The sequence below is a fragment of the Eleutherodactylus coqui genome, chromosome 4 (genome assembly GCF_035609145.1).
Source record: "Eleutherodactylus coqui strain aEleCoq1 chromosome 4, aEleCoq1.hap1, whole genome shotgun sequence".
NCBI classification, from domain to species: domain Eukaryota; kingdom Metazoa; phylum Chordata; class Amphibia; order Anura; family Eleutherodactylidae; genus Eleutherodactylus; species Eleutherodactylus coqui.
The window spans coordinates 142705487-142723469 of NC_089840.1; positions in this window are offsets into that span (position 1 = coordinate 142705487).

Genomic DNA, 17983 nt, shown 5'->3' on the forward strand with positions numbered 1-17983 from the left:
CTGGGGCAAAATGTAGCTACAAGTCACAGTCACTTGCATCCTGTATGATTATGTGTGTTGGAAAGAGATTAGCAAGCATAATCGCTAAGGGCAATTACTCGAGCGAGCATTGTCCTTAGCGAGTATCTGCCCGCTCGGAAGAAAAGATTCGGGTGCCGGTGGGGAGCAGCGGGGTAGAGCGGGGGGAAAGGAGGGGAGATCTCTCTCTCCCTCTCTCCCCAACCACTCCCCCCTGCTCACTACCGCAACTCACCGCTCACCCGCGCCGGCACCCAAATCTTTTCTTCCGAGCAGGTACTCACTAAGGACAATGCTCGCTCGAGTAATTGCCCTTAGTGAGTATGCTCGCTCATCTCTAGTGTTTGATAAATATACCAAGAATAAATCAATAAACGTAGGTGATAATGCTCGCGTCTTATTTCCTAGCAGTGAAAATAAGTTTTTGGCAAAATGGGAAGGACCTTATAAAGTTGTTAGACAAATTGGTCCTGTTGACTTTGAAATTGAAATCCCAAATAAAAAAGCAAAAAAAGTATGGTCTACTATATAAAGGTATTGAAACGTTGGCTTGAACAAAAGATTAATGCAGAAAGTAATACCACTTGTACCATTATCACAGAGTCTTCTAAGGATATGTCTGAAGAGATTTATGATTTGTTAAAAAATCGTGCAAAGTGGTCAGATGTTACCTTAAATTCAAAACTATCTCAGCACTTGAGGAACATAACAAAATCAAGTTCACGTGTTTTTGGTTGTAATCCTGGTTGCATGTTTTAAATTTGTCATGAAATAAAACAGCTCCAATTAGACAAAAAACTTACCAGAACAATTACAGAACAATTTTTGAAAATTAGGTTCAGAAAATGCTTTAATTGGGGGCTGTTGAACTATCTAAAAGTCCTGATTTTGCATAGATTTTTGTAAAATTACTGCTATATCCAGCTTTGACAGTTACCCAGAGCCTCGCATTGATGATCTTATTGGTACATTGGGAAATGCAGCTTATATTTCTACCCCAGATCTATGTAAAGGTTATTGGCAAATTCCTCTAGATGAGAAATCAGAAGAGAAAACTGCCTTTTTGATGCCTGGTGCTTTGTGCAAGTTTAGAAACATGCCATTTGGTCTTCATGGTGCTCCAGCCACATTTCAGAGAGCTATGGACATACTCTTTAAACACCATATGTAAAGAGCCTGTTTTGCAAAGCCCGAACTTCGACAAGCCATTTTTTGTACAGATGCATCAGAGGTTGTACTGGGTGCAATCCTTAGTCAAGAGATTAACGGTGCGGCGTTCTTTATTTAAGTAGGAAAGTATATCCCCAGGAACAAAAATATTCCACTATACAGAAAGAAAAACCAGCAATTCAGTGGGACTTGGAGGCATTGCAGAAAAATAATGTTCTGATCCCACATCTTTATTAGTGCCCTATGCAGATGCGACTTTTAGCTTCAGACAGCGCAATGGTCAAGACAACAAAAGAAAAAACATTTGGCGCTGCCGGACCGCAGACATCATCCAAAAATCAGGCAGCCTTACAACGCTACTTGAAAAAAAAGCACGCAGGAACATCCAATAAGAAGAAGAATACCGGTCTGCATCAGACAGGGATAGTGATAATGAAACTGAGCTAAGTAGCATGCAAAATTCAAGTATTTCCAAGAACTTTCTTAAAAAAGCTTTAGCACTAGCTATACATCCGGTCCTTACAGAATTGACCAATATAAAAACAGAAATCCAACATATCGGTAACAGGGTGGAAGACTTGGAGAGCACGTGCACAGACCTTATCTCACAAACAAATGATATATCCGACCACGTAAAGATGCAAAGAGACCAGTTGGACAGAGCTCTAACCCTGATAGAAGACCAGGAGAATAGGAGCCAAAGACGAAACATCAGAATCAAAGGCCTCCCTGAATTGGTTCCTCCAGATTCCCTCAGGATGGTGGCAGCGAGCTTGTTCACAGATCTTTTAGGTGAAGAGAGAGACAGTTCAGTTATCATCGAAAGAATACATAGAACCTTGAGACCCAAGCCAAGAATTAGTGAACCACCAAGAGATGTAATTTGTGGTCTACTCTCCTTTAACAACACGCAAGCATTGCTGTCGACCTCCAGAGACAGAGCTCAAATAAAGTTTCAGGGCGCAGATATACAACTCTATCAGGACTTAGCTCCCTCCACTCTGGCTAAGACAAGGCAGATGAAACCCCTGCTGGAGGATCTCAGAGCAAAAAATCTGCAGTATGCGTGGCTTATCCCTTTTGGACTAGCAGTGCACAAGGATGGCAAGCGCATTATCATCCACACACCAGCAGATCTGGAAAGGGCCAGGAATACTCTGGACATAACGTCAATACAGATTCCCTCTTGAATGCCACTAGAGGAAAGAGGAGTTATCCCAAGATTAGGGATACAGACACCTTGGAAAGAAGTTCTGCGCTCCAAGTCACCCAGAAGCAGAAGATCCAGAGCTAGACTTGTCTTTCAATGAAAGGAACCCACAGAGTCTCCTCCATAAGACTCTTAAAACACCTTTCTACATGCTGTTACTTATAAAAGAGGAACATCGCATAAGTCTATTTACTTGTCGATTCCCGTTGTTATGGCATCTCTGAAACTGACTAATGGACCATGTCAGTACTCTCTTTTTTTCTGTTTCCCCCCTCCTCACTTCTTGGCATTTATGCTCTTGTTTTTGCAGCCAAAGAATTTTACGAACACAACCGAAACTGAGGTGGACCTCACCCCCAGGAGAGAGGATGCACCTGTAAAAGCAGACTCAAGCCTTAGTTGTTAAGTAACGAACTGCATCCACACTTATACAGGCTCCCCCTGGCCTTCTGGACCCGTGCTGGTTGGTTGGCGGGGCGGGGGGGTATGGTCCAGATCGTGGACAAGCGGTGGTCTCGGTGGATGGCGGGCCCGCCTTCCCCTCCCTTTTGGGGTCGGTGGGTTTACGCCTACGCTGACCATTATTTTGAGGATTGTACTTGATATATGAATAATACGCACCTGAAAGGGGGCTACCACTAAAGAGACAGTCAATGCTATTGTTAATGCCTATCGTTCTTGGAAACATTATGCTTTGTTCTCATTCGTTTCTCAGTTGAGATGTTAACTTGACATGTTTAAGAAGTTGAGTTTACAACTATATACAATATAATAAGATAAAAAAAATCTAAAGTATAGCACAGTCGCCTACTGATTAAGGCCTTAGTCAGACGGTGTTTTCAGCCGCGATTTGCGCATGCGCATGCGTCCGGCGATTTTATAAAACCATTGCTTTGCAATGGTATCGGACACATGAGCGCTTTTTATGCGCTCGTCTGATAAATTATAGAACAGAAATCGCAGTCGCACCTATCTGCGATCTGCGATTCCTGTTCTCTTCTCTATATGCGCTCAGTGGGGCCGGCGGCAGCAGCGCCGACCCCATTGAGAACATATAGAAGACAAATCATTCTTTTCTGCCACAGCTGTAACAGCTGTGACAGAGAAGAACAATGTTTGCCCATTGAATTCAATGGAGCCGGCAATACAGCCGCTCCATTGAAAGCAATGGGCTGCCGGCGTGCGCGGGGTGAATTGTCAGGAAGGGCTTAAATATATAAGCCCTTCCCTGCAATTCATCCTAAAATGTGTTAAAATAAAAAAAAAATGTATACTCACCTTTCCGCTGCAGCCGGAGTCCAGCCGCGGCCGCTGTCAGTTCTCCTGAACTGCTTCTCGGCACTATTCAGCTGGCGGGGCTTTAAAATCCCCGCCTGCTGAATGATCTGCCTCTGATTGGTCACAGCCCTGACCAATCAGAGGCAGGTTTCACTCACACACCCATTCATGAATTCATGAATGGGTGAGTGACTGCTGCCTCTCAGCGCTGAGCCAATCAGGGGCAGGTCTGACTCACATCCATTCATGAATTCATGAATGGGTGTGAGTGAGACATGCCTCTGATTGGCTCAGCGCTGAGCCAATCAGGGGGCAGGTCTGACTCACACCCCCTTCACACCCACTGCAGGACGGCCGCGCGGAGCTCCGGCTGCCGGGAGAAGGTGAGTATATATATATTTTTTTATTTTTACACATTTTAGGATGAATTGCAGGGAAGGGCTTATATATTTAAGCCCTTCCCGACAATTCATCCCGGGCTCGCCCGCAGCGCATTGCTATAAATGGAGCCGGCTCTATTGCCGTCTCCATTGAATGCAATGCGCTGGACAGCTCCGGCCCGTTTCTAATGAAACGCGGCTAGGAGCAGATTTTCGGGTGATTTGCAGGCGACTTGCGCGCACCGGTCACGCGATTTGTGGATGCGCATCCGTCATGCGATCTGCAAATCGCGTGTAAAAACGCCCGTGTGACTAAGGCCTAAGTAGGGCACATTCTGTTCAGAACAAAACTACAATCGTAAAAATTCTGACATACTTATTGTCGGACTGTAGTCACATTGATCTCCCGGAACTAGTTCTAGGAGATTTTATACAAGTTCACCCCTCCCTTCCTAATTCCCAAGCCTAGCCTTAACCCCATCCCTAAAGAAGAGATATCGCTAGAGATTTCAAAGAAACACCCGATACTAACCACACCGCTACTTAACTTTACGATATAGATCCTAATGGCAGTCAAGCTGACTATTTCAACCCAGAATACCAAGGGCCTAAATTCTCCTAAAAAAAGGAGCAGAGTGATGTGGCTCTTGAAAAAGCTAAACACATCACTTGCTTTCCTTCAGGAGACTCATTATAAAGGAAAAGCTTCACCTAAGTTTCCAGGGAAGCCATTTGACAAATGGTACTTTAATAATCACCCAACCCGTGCTTCTAAAGGAGTTGCCATAACGCTACATTCCTCGATCCCTTTCACCCTTGATAATAAATTCTCAAATTCGGAAGGAAGAATGCTCTTCCTGAAGGGTAAAAATCACTCAGAAACATATGCTCTGGCAAATTTATATGCCCCAAATAAAAATCAGGTTTCTTGGCTTATAGATGCTTTGAATAAACTTAAAATGTTTTCAGAAGGTAAAATAATTTTGGGATCTGATCTTAATCTCACGCTAAACCCTGTCCTAGACTACAGAGTACACTCTTAAACATACATGTCATTGATGCATGGAGGACCCTTATTCCGTCAACTAAGGACTATTCCTTTTACTCCCCAGTTCATGGAACATACTAAAAAATAGAATATGTCCTTGTTTCCTCTTCACTGATTCATCAAATAAGGAACATGAGCATAGAAAATATAACAGTATCTGACCATGCCCCTGTTACAGTTTCTATTACTTTAAAGGACTCGGTACATAAAAGCTGGAGTTGGAGACTTAATGAATCATTACTAGATAACCAAGAAGTTATTGGAACTATCTCTAACAACTTAGAACTATTCTTTAAAGAGAACATGCAGTCTCCAGAAAAATAGCCCTTGGTTTGGGAAGCCCACAAAGCATATATTAGAGGCTTACTTATAACCCTTGGCTCGGCTCAGAAAAAGCGTAGGCAAAAAGAGATTGGTGATATTCTATCACAAATCTCTAGTCTTGAACAGTTATCAAAACAAAAGAAAGCACAGGCAGATCTGACAGAGCTTAGAGAGACACTTAAAGACATACTTAACAATAAATTCACAAAATCCTTACTATATTTTAAATACCAACTATACATGGTAATAAAGGTGGCCGGCTCATGTCCTCATTAATAAAAAAGGCGATAAGTAAAACGCACATTTCTAGTATTCGTGACGAGTCAGGAAAGACATGCCTAGAATCTACAAAAATAGCGCAAACTTTTCAAGAAGTTTACTCAGAATTATACAACCTGAATGAATCCGACATCCATATGAGAGGTGCAGAGGAGAAAAAAAATAAAGGACTTGTTGGCTTTGATTGCTCTTCCCTTTCTGAACCACGATAAGGCCTCTTATTTAGCTGCTCCGATCTCACTCGAAGAACTAACCTCAGTCCTAAACAGTTTTTCATTACACAAGAGCCCAGGCCCAGATGGATTACCATTAGCATATTATAAAAAGTTCCAAGAGATAATCTTGTCTCAATTAGTACTATCTTTCAACACTCTATTGAAAGTAGCACAATTACTCAAGCAAGCGCAGGAAGCTTGTATTACACTTATTCATAAAGAAGGTAAAGACCCTCTCCTGTGCAGTAGCTACAGACCTAAATCCCTCTTAAATCTTGAAATTAAATTAAGGGCAAAACTCCTATCCAGAAGAATGAATAAAGTCATCCCAAATTTGATTAACGAAGATCAATCTGGATTCGTGTCGGGTTGTGAGAGAAAAGACAACTCAGTTCGTCTTTTACATCTAATAAAATACACCCAAAGCAAGAGGATCCCACTTATTCTGTTAGGTATTGATGCCGAAAAAGGAGTTTGAGTGGATTGGACCTTCATGCGAGCCGTATTAAACAAATTTTATTTCCCTCCGGCACTAATCCAAGCAATCTTCTCACTATACTCCAACCCACATGCTAAAGTTAAAATTAATGACACTTTCTCTCCTCCCTTTTCAAATACTAATGGAATGAGACAGGGTTGCCTCCTGTCCTGCACCCTCTTTATCCTTTCACTGGAAATTCTCCTGCAAATGGTGCGGCAGGATAATGACATACAAGGAATAAAGCTAAATCATCATTTGCTTAAAACAGTAGCATTTGCAGATGATATTTTTTTCATCTTAACAAACCCAGAACAGAGCCTTTTGAATATTAATAACATCCTGCAAATTTATGGAGCCTCTTCTAATTTTAAAGCTAACATTGCCAAGTCCACCATACTAAACATCTCTCTTACCCCTATGGCAGCTAAGAAACTCCAAATGTCTTCAAACTTCAGATGAGTCGAAACCCACATTGATTATTTAGGTATTCGTATCACAAAAAACCTCGAGTCCCTATATGACGAAAACTTTGCCCCACTCCTAAAAGAAATCGCAGCTCTTTTACAAACATACGATCTACCTCTACTTTCCTGGTTTGGATGGAAAAACTTGCTACAAACATATATTGTCCCCAAAATTTTATATAAACTTCAAATGATACCGATTTTTCTCCCAAACGCCTTTTTCAAATATATCAAAACAATTTTCTCCAGATTTATCTGGGACCGCAGAAGACCTCGCCTGGCTCATAAGATCTTGGTTCAGAGGAAGGAAAGAGGTGGCATAAATCTTCCCGACATTTCACTTTATTACAAATCAATTCCATTAAACAGATGGCTTGAATTGATTAAACCCTCAAAGAATCAAATAGTAAGTTCCCTATTGAAAGCTTACTATGGTCCAGACCTGTTAAGGGACCTTTGGCTTCCTGCTCGGAAAATATATAAAAAACCTTCATGTGACCCTCTTTTGAGAGGAGTCTGTGAGGTCTGGGACTAGTTACAAGGGGAGCTGGAACCCCATCCATCTCCCATAACACCTCTTAATTTCATTCCATATTTCTTGGAAGCAAAGCTAGACAGTCACACAAAACAGTTATGGTCCATCCTGAGCAACCTTACAGTAGCAGATCTTTGGTCTCAATGTACTTTCAAGGACACTTTGCTTACCGAAAAAGTCCTCCCCTTAATCATCTACAAATTACTCATTTACCCAGAAAATTTAGATAAGTTTATTGAAGCTTTTCCATCCTCTCACCCGTTAACTGAACTAGAGCGAATAACAGTGGCCCAATGTAACCAAAGTAGAAAAATTTCAGTTCTTAAAAGAAAGTTTATTGTTTAACAGTACTTGTCCAGACCTACCTATATTAGATCTTGGGAAACAGAGCTTAAGTTAAAACTGACAGACCAGGAGGTGAAGTCAATTCTAGCCAGCTCACATGGCCATTCTAGATATATCAGGCTACAGGAAAATCATTTCAAACTCCTAACTCGTTGGTACAAGTCGCCAGAATGTCTTAATGCCTACAAACTTTCAAGCTCAAACATTTGCTGGCGTTGCAATGAACATGTGGGCTCTCTAATGCATATCTGGTGGTCTTGTCCACGGATAAGACCTTATTGGAATCAGATAGAAGCTAAGATATGTGAGGTAGTGGATTATTCATTCAACCTTCTACCCGAATATGCGTTTTTGGCCAAACCATAGACAGTTTACAGACCTTCCAAATCTAACCTGATTACTCACCTTCTTTGAGCAGCTATGTCTCTTATTCCCCTAGCATGGCTTCAACCCCAGGCTCCTACGATCACTCAATGGTTAACCAAGGTTAATGATATACGTAGATTTGAAGAGCTGACAAGTTGGTCAAACAGGACCCATGAGTCATTCAGAAACATATGGGGTCCCTGGCCAAGTAGTTTCCACCCAACTCCCAAACACTCTCAAGATGATTTGAAAACATAGGTAAACTGTAGGCCTAATAATCACAATTATCTGCGGTAAACCTGCCTATGTTAAATTAAGGGATATACCCTTCAGGGTGCCATATCTTTAGCCATAAGACATTGTCGGACTGCATAGAACTACCCCCCTTTTCGATCCCACCCTCCCGGCCCCTTATCTATATCTTCTCTCATTACCTTTTCCCATTTCTCCCCCCCCCAAACCTTTTAAAAGGTTAAAAACTCACTATTGTATTTAATCAGTCAATTTGTTATATATGTATGCATTTGAATGTGTCTAATGTTGAAATAACTTGTATGCTTGTTACTCCAATAAAACAAAGAATTTACAAAAAAAATTGTAAACATATACAGAAGCTATATACATTTATACATAGTGAAGCTTTTAATCATTTCAGGAGTTTTAAACTAATATATAATATATATTGCCTGATGCATTTTATAATGAACCTTCTGAAATTTAATGTATTAACTGCTACAATGTAGAAGTTTCTTAGAAAGTTCATATAATAATGATAAATCTTTATTTCTATAGTGCCAACATATTCCGCTGCACCTGACAAATCAGGAGGAACACATACAGACAAAATCAGACATTACATACAGTATAAAACTAACAATTACATTGAAAAGGAGTGAGGGCCCTGTTCACAAGAGCCTACAATCTTTGAGGAAATATGGGTGACAGAAGAATTACAAATGTTTGTTATTTACAGTGGTCCAACAATCTTTTAAATAAACCTAATTTATTTAAAGCTGTATGAGCCGATCACAGCTGGCATCTGTATATGAAGTACATTAGAGTGTATTAGGTATGGGTGATACTGTGATCAGGTTTTGAAGGAATGTATAAAATGAATAAGTGTGGAGGAGTTACTTTAAGGGATATGATATGCCTCCCTAAAGAAATATGTTTTGAAGGCACACTTAAAATTGTAGGTATAGGGGATCAAACTGATTGTATGTGGTGACGCATTACAGAGCATAGGATTGGTTGGGGAAAAGTCTTTCAGGGTGAGGTTTAGACTACAGCGGAACTTAATCTAAGGTCATTATCAGAATGGAGAGCATGGGTAGGGTGCTACTCAGAAATGAAGGAAAAGATATGGGGAAATGCAACACTGTGAAGAGCTTGATGGATGAGAGTGATGAGTGTAAATTGTATTTTATAGTGGATGGGTCACCAGTGCAATGACTGACATAGGGTGGAGGCATCAGAGTAACAATTGGATAAAAAGATAAGCCTGGCTGCCACACTCAGGATGGATTGGAGAGGGGAAAGTTTAGTAAGGGGAAGACCAATTAGTAACCAGTTAGAATAGTCAAGACAAGAATGGATCAGGACAACAATAAGAGTCTTTGATGCTTCTACTGTAAAAAAGGATGGATTCTAGAAACATTTTTGCAGTGCAAATGACATAAGCATTCAAGTGATTGAATATGAGGAGTAAAGGAAAGATCAGAGTCAAATATGACCCTAAGATAGTGGGTGTGCTGTTAGGAGTTATGGTAGCACCACAGAAATGGAAATACTAGGTTTAGGTAAGCTCGCAGTTGGTGGAAACACAAGAGGTTCATATGTACATAAGCACCAATGGAGTAAAAGATTTGAGTAGAGACAGTTGACAGATAAAATAACAGTCACAATGTCAAGGTCATAAAGCATCCGGTGGAAAAAGGAAAATTTGATATGAGCATAGAGCTAGTGAAATATAAAATTTAAACATGAACATATAATAGAATTTATTTTTATCTATTCCAGTATTTCCACCAAAACATGGCCTTCCCCTTCAATAGTGTATAACAGTTATTCTTCATGACCCCCCTAAACATGTGCAACCAGCCTGCTTGGTTTGGGGAAAGGGGAATCATCTCTGGTGTAAACAAAGGAAGGAAAGTATTAAAATCCAGAATGTTGATCCTTCTTTTCCCCGACATTTGTCATTGACTGAGAGTTGATACAACCCCTTATAAATATTGTTATCAGAGTTTAGTCGACTTTGTTCTTATGTGTATGAGTACCTTTACATCTGTCATATTTATGACACCATATCTGAGGACACAAAAAAACTTAGAGGGCAAAAGGTCCGACTAGTGACCAAGCCTTCCTCTAGCAGGCTATGAAAATAAACAATTCAATATAAATCGGTCTAGAAAAATGTTAAAAGTTGACAAAAGTCTTGCAATTCACATTACTATTTCAATATTGCAGGTACTTATTAGCGTACCACTAGCAATATACAGTAATTTGGAGGAGAGCTTTGTCCGGATACCTGATCTCCAATTTCTACTATGACAAGCATACTGATTAAAAAAGTAAATGGGCTCAAGCAGTGTATATCCCACCCTTATCCATAAAGAAGGAAAAGACCCTCTTTTGTATAGTAGTTATAGACCCATCTCCCTTTTAAACTTAGATATAAAAATATGGGCTAAACCCTTTTCGAGATGGATAAACAAATTCATACCTAATTTGATCAATGAGGAACAATTCGGGTTTATCACGGGAAGGGAGGGAAAAGATAATTCAGTGTGACTTCAATATGTAATTAGATATGCCCAAACCAAGAAAATTCCATTAATTTTATTAGATACAGACGCTGAAAAAGCGTTTGACAGGGTGGACTAGAACACTGAGGGCAGTCCTGGAAAAAATCAATTCCCCTTCACCTCTAATTAAAGCAATCTTCACACTATGCTCTAATCCCCATGCCAAAACTAAGTTAAACAACTCTTTCTCACCTCCATTCTCTATCACCAATGGAACACTTCAAGGCTGCCCTCTATTCCCAACTCTTTCTATCCTCTCACTAGAAATTCTATGTCAATTGGTGGGGCAGAGTAGGGAAATCAAGGGAATCAATCTTAATCAATTCTTTTGACATTTATCTTAACTAACCCAGAACAAGGCCTTCAGAGCCTAAAAATCATCTTAAATATATATGGTTACCTTTCAAATTTTAAAGTGAATACAGCAAAATCTACTATACTAAATATAACGCTACCCCCAGAGATATTTAAAAAACTCCAAAGATCCTCCAATTATTTAAGTTAATATGGAAGCCTTGGAAGTCCAGTATTGGTCCTGATATGGCCTCCTAATGGGTTTCCTTATATAAACTCTTTTCCTAGGCACAAGTCTTGTTAATGATCTCATGTAGCAAATATTACTAATGGTATAGGTATATATATATATATATATATATATATATATATATATATATATATATATATATATATATATATGTCATCCCCTCCTTAACATGGAATCTAGTCTTTATCGTCCATACCCCCCGCCTCCTTCCTCTCCTTACCTGTCTGTATTTTCAATCAATCCTTTCATTGTTATGAATAAACTTAAAATAAACATCTCTGTCAGGATCACTTGGAAATGTACATGCAATGTAACCACATGATCTGGCTATTAATACTGTTTGTTTATTGTATGATATATACTCCTTTATTTTAATAAAGTATTTATAAAAAAAAACTGTGTACCTCTGATATGTTTCAGTGCCCAGTAGTGTCATCAGTGGAATGGGACAACAGTAATGAATTGTAGTTTTTCCACTATTTTACTGAAAGAGGCCACTGCCATGTCAAAGTAACATCCCCATAAATATCGGGGATCAAGGACTCCCAACAGAGCACTACCAGAAGTGTCACACTGCCTCCTTTGGCTTTCCTTCCACGGTGCATCCTTTTGTCATCTCTTTCCCAGGTAAAACAAGAAGAGTTTAGTACCATGTTAGCCAGTAGAACAAAGTGTGATTGTTCTCAGTAAGAGAAACCACATAATCTTAGAGATATGATAACTTTTAAAGTGCTAGGTGCACTGTTCACACACAATCTTCTGCTTCTGTGTCTGTCAAATATGGGCGTCGTCCCATTCTCTCTGTTCCCTGAGCTTATATTCACTCTCTTCCAGCACTCCTAGGGTTAATAGCTTCTGGTCTCCTGTTCAGCTGATGCTCCTTTTCTAATCACCATCCTATATAGCTGCCATGGGCCTTTCAGACCTTGCTGCAATGTTGTTGAGAGTTTGTTCCCTTCATTTCATGTCCAGCTGCTGCTTTATCAGTTACCTTGCTACCTTGCGTTCTGCTTGTGTTCTGTCTTCTTTGTTCGTGTACTCTGTGGTTTATTTTTCCCGTTGTCCGCTTCTCTGTTCATCCTTGTCAGCTCATTCCTTCTTTGTTTCTGTACTCCCCGTTGTTGCTTTATCTTTGTCCTATAGGTGTTCTGGCCCGCCAGGATAAGTCAGTGCCTAGAGGAAGACCGTGGGGTCATCCTTATGAGGACGAGTGCTCCGCTTATAGGCAGGGGTTTCCCTCTCCTGGTTATCAGTTCAGGGCAAGATACCTTACCTAGTTTCCATCTGTATACGGGGCTGCCCATCTGGTATCTTACCTCCCACGCTGGTGTTGGCTGTCAGCTGTGGTGGATCTGATCCTCACCTACCTGGTAGGTTGACACAGCAGTTCCACATCCACAGTCTTTACATAATGGCTAACAAAAATACATGATGTTATTGCAAGCTTTCGGACCCTTCTTCAGGCTTATACCTGAAGAAGGATTCTGAGAGGATCCGAAAGCTTGCAATAACATCATGTATTTTTGTTGACCATTAAAAGGTATCATATCTACAATATTACTTGCTTTCTCTTACTGAGAACACTTTCCCAAGTAAGCAATGCTCATGCGCGTGACTATTGCCAGTTCACTATTTGTCTTCTTCGGGCTAATTGTGTTATTTCATAACCACTGCATACCTGGTACACTCCGCAATATCTTTTTATTGTATTAGTGCTCTGAACTAGTATTTTAACCATCATAATTTGACCCTTGTCAATGTTGCTCAGATCCTTACTGTTGCCTATTTTTCCTCCTTCCAACACATTAGCTTCAAGAATTCACTGTTCGCTTACTGCCTACTATTTCCCACACGTTGACAGATACCATTGTAATTGAGATAATCAATTTTACTTCATCTATCAGTGGTTTTAATATTATGCCTGATCTTCTAATAATTCACAGCCTATCAGGTAGAAGTGTAAATGCAATGATCAGTCACTGATTAAGACTGCCAAGTGGACTCCTACACCTAGAACTAGCAGTGATTTAAATGAATAAAAAGGAAGTTATACTAAATGTTTCCCACACATCTATATAACAACCTGCTCAGCTTCTCCTGCTCTGTATCATGCTGTTGGCAGATCTGATGGCGTGTACAAAGTGAAAGACATTATCAGAAGCTTCCTGTGCAGCTCATGTGTCTAATGTATTTAACCAGCATATCCTTTACATTCTTTTTTTCTTTGTGTTACTGGTTGAGCTATTATATAGAAAACAAGAAAAAACTCCTGCTGCACTCTTTTTTTGGGGGGTTTGCAATCCAAATAAGGAACTGCCAGGTCACTGCAATATACAGTAAAGTATATTTATTTGTACAACATGTACATAAAATTAAATCAATCTTGCAACGCGTTTCGGCGCTATTATAGGCGCCTTTTTCAAGCATAGTCAGACACAATACTGATTGCTTTATATAGGGTTACTTACATTTACTCCATAGGAACGGAGTCCAGGGCTTGCAGCATGGGACGCCTGTCTCGCCTTCGCTGACGTCTTCATCACGCGACGGCGGGTTTAAGTATGACGGCTCTAGGGAAATGAAGTTACGCCATTTACGTAGCTACGCTGGAAACTTACGTAGTTTACGTAACTCCGTCCCTGTGCGTGAAGCTCCGGACTCCGGCTAAGGGATATACATTTAAAACTCCGCTATCAGCGGTTTTACCTTCAAATGTGATGCAACAAATAGAATTCAACATAATCATTCTCATAATTGTGAAATAACTTATTTTAAGATTCATTAACCATAAATGCATATATATATATATTATTTCTATTTCTTATATAAGGAAGGGGGTATTATTCTAATCCATATCTAATTTCCCTGCGAGAGTACTTGTAAATTAAAAACAATCCTGAAAATATACATAAATAACATAATATATCATATTACATGTATTTCCTTCTAATAAATATTTCTGTCTAATACATAGCATATAGAACCCAAAGAGTGATCTCTATATATTTCAATTCTAATGTTATTTTTCTATATAGTGTGGTTCTTTATATTTTTTTATATTTTTCTAGTACTTCATTTAACCCAACAGGTACTAATGAATCCATCCTATAGATCCAGAACATTTCTCTGGTTCTAATTCTGAGAAGGAGTGTGTGCGGATTTGTTCTAGAGGTTTAATGCGTAAATCTTTTGGATTTTTTGATGTTTTAACGCAAAATGTCGTGAAACACTATGTTTCATATATCCAGTGGAAATATTAAATCTGTGCTGATTTAATCTAGAACTTAACGTGCTTGTGGTGCGACCAATATATTGTAGTCCACATGGACATTCAATTAAATAAATTATAAAACGGGAACAACAATTCAGGAATTGGTCTATTTTTATGTTTTTCTTTTCTCTATTACAGTAGACCTCTTTTCTTCCTTGTCCGATATTGTCGCAACATTTACAGCGTTTTCTTCCACATTTGTATACTTCTACTGTCTTAGGTTTATTATATATTTCTTTTTGGAATTTTTTTAGGGGATTCGAGGGAGCTAGTGTATTTTGTAGGGTTTTATTTCTACGGTAGACTATCTTTGGTTTATTTTGGATTGCTTTATGGAGTATGGGATCTCTCATTAAAATTTCCCAATTTTGTTTTCATAATTTTTTCAATAAGGTTGCATTGTGAGTTATATTTAGTGATAAATAGAGTGTTTTTTGAACATCTAACTTATTATCTTTCTGTTTTTTTTCTATAAAATTAGGACCAATATAAGCTTTATTATAAGCGGCTTCAATGAGGTCGGGAGGGTAACCTTTATTTTTAAAGCGTTCTTTTAAAATTTGTGCTTGGGAGGCATACATATCGATAGTAGAACAGTTCCTGCGTATCCTCCTAAACTGACTGAAAGGGATGTTCGTTTTCCACTCTTTCCCCTTCTTCTTGTAGGCTTCTTTTTCTCGTTGTCCTCATCGGGGACAACGGTTGGTAAAATTGAAAAATCTTTTTTGACTGTATCAAGGTGGAAGGTATTGGTGTCGCTGTCAGCAGTGGGAGAAAAGGGTCTACTGTTTGTCGTGTTTGTGTTTGTTGTATGACATTTGCATTTTGTTGTTTGTTTTTCGGATCGGGTTTTATGGGATCCGGGAGGGTACCCCGGAAGATCTTATTATGTTTATTTTAAAAATTAATGATAATAATTTTAATTTAAAATTTGAATGTAATATTAATAAAACTGAAATAGTTTTTTTAGATTTGGTTTTAACAGCCAAGGAGGGTGAAATACAAACGCGCACTCATTTTAAACCTACTGACTGCAACAGCTTTTTAAATTTTTCCAGCTGGCATAAAAAAGAGTGGAACTGTATATTGCGGTGACCAGGCAGTTCCTTATTTGGATTGCAAAACCCCCCCAAAAAAGAGCGCAGAAGGAGTTTTTTCTTGTTTTCTATATATTGCATTTCCCCCATTGTATGGTTTACCACCTACTGGGGCTTCTCCCACTGCTGCATCTCCTTGGACCAAGGATCATTGGGGACTCTGCATGAAGAAACACCTATAGTTCTACAGGCTAACGGGGATCATTGGTGCAAGCGGGTTCCTTCCTCACACGTGGGATCCCGCTTTGCACCAGGTGAGTAAAAACCCCCCTTATTTCGGATTTCTGTGTGGTGGCGCGGATCTATAATTTGTGGTTGAGCTATTAGTGGTTTTAAGGTTATTCCTGATCTCTTTTACTTGTATTGCTCACTTGTACTGGTAGTAGGGTGGTATACACATATACACTACTGCAACCTGTGACTGGCTACACCTGTTGGTGACATTTTCTGTATAGCCTGACTGCAGCTTATAAACAGACCCAGCAGGGAAAGCTGGAGATGCAGAGCTGGAGACGTGACTGTTCAGTATATGGCCTTTATTACTGTTCTTGTCTGCATATGCATCAATGGCCAATTGCAGTCATGATAGTTGAGAGTAAGGCCTTTTTATTTTTTTATGTGATAAAACTTCCCATTCTTCTTGGCAAAAAGTCTCCAGATCCTGTGAACTGGTTAGTTATTTAGTATGAACTGCATGTTTGAATTCTCCCTAAAGTGGTTGAATTACGTTGAGGTCAGGAAACGGTAACGGCCACTCAACAACCTTCACTTTCTTCTGCTGCAACCACTGAGCAGTTGACTTATGTTTTGGATCATTGTCATGTTGGAAAGACCCAAGTATATCCCATGCACTGCTTTTTGACTGATGAATGCAAAATCTTCTTCAACATTTTTTGATAAGATGGTAACATTCATCCTTCCAATACTTTTGAAGGGTTACTCATATTTTCCAAACATAATACAGATTTTACAGTTGCTGTCTATGAGCATAAGGGAAAAGGATTCAAAGACAAGTCAGCTTCTTCAAGCAAAACTTCCCCTTTATTATTCCAAGGTTAAAAATGGACAGACATCACGCTGAACGCGTTTCGGCTAAACAAATAGCCTTTTTCAACAGCTTTCAGCGTGATGTCTGTCCATTTTTAAGCTTGGAATAATAAAGAGGAAGTTTTGGTTGAAGAAGCCTACTTGTCTTTGGATCCTTTTCCCTTATGCTTTCTAAAACCGCTTGAAGCTGGCGGATTATCAGGTTAGAGCTCCAACCTCTCTTGGCACACAACTGGGGCACTACTTGAGTAGGTGAGCTGAACATTACATTGTTTGACAGTCTGTGAGCATAACTGTATAATACGATATGCAAATCCACCGATGTTTAACTTACAGTACTTGGAGGTAAGCTTTAATCTGGAAGAGCTTTCTGTATAAAAAGGATCACTTTGCCCTAGGGCAAAGCTCCAATAGAAGTTATCATAATTTCATACCCTTTTTGAAAAAATGAAATTTCATAGTCATATCCAGTATATATTCCCAGTCAGCAATAGGTAGCACATTTTCTATTGATAGATACTTGATAATGTATGTAGATGAGATATGTGTGACTAGTGTTACTTGCATAATTATATAACCAATGGGGAGAACCATCATAGCTTTCTCATTTAAGACACACAATCCTCCAGAAGTTTTACTTATACTTTTAGAGCAGAGTTTCCAAGTCACTGGATCATGTGACTCACGACCACTTGTGTCATGCGTCATAGGAGTCCTGAGTTTTAACTATATGTACTGTGAATTGATATTATTGCAGATGTATCATAGCCATCAAACACTGCCCATTCAGACAGAATAATTCTGGTATCAAATTTCATATTAAAATGTTGTTCAGCAAACATTTTCAATTTCACAATTTCGTGTTTCTCCACATTTAGACTAGTGTTACATCATGACTTTTGATGTGGCACATGTTGTATGCCAAAGATTGCACTATGACCTTGTTACATTGCATCTTCATTTAAGTGAATGTAGCTGCATTGTGACTCAAAAGTTGCCGCAACCTGTTAATAGCAAGAAATCCATCAGATTTTGTTGGGTGACTGCAACTAGTAACTTGCAATGAGACCACATTCACTTAAATTAGAGTGTGACAATGTGTGT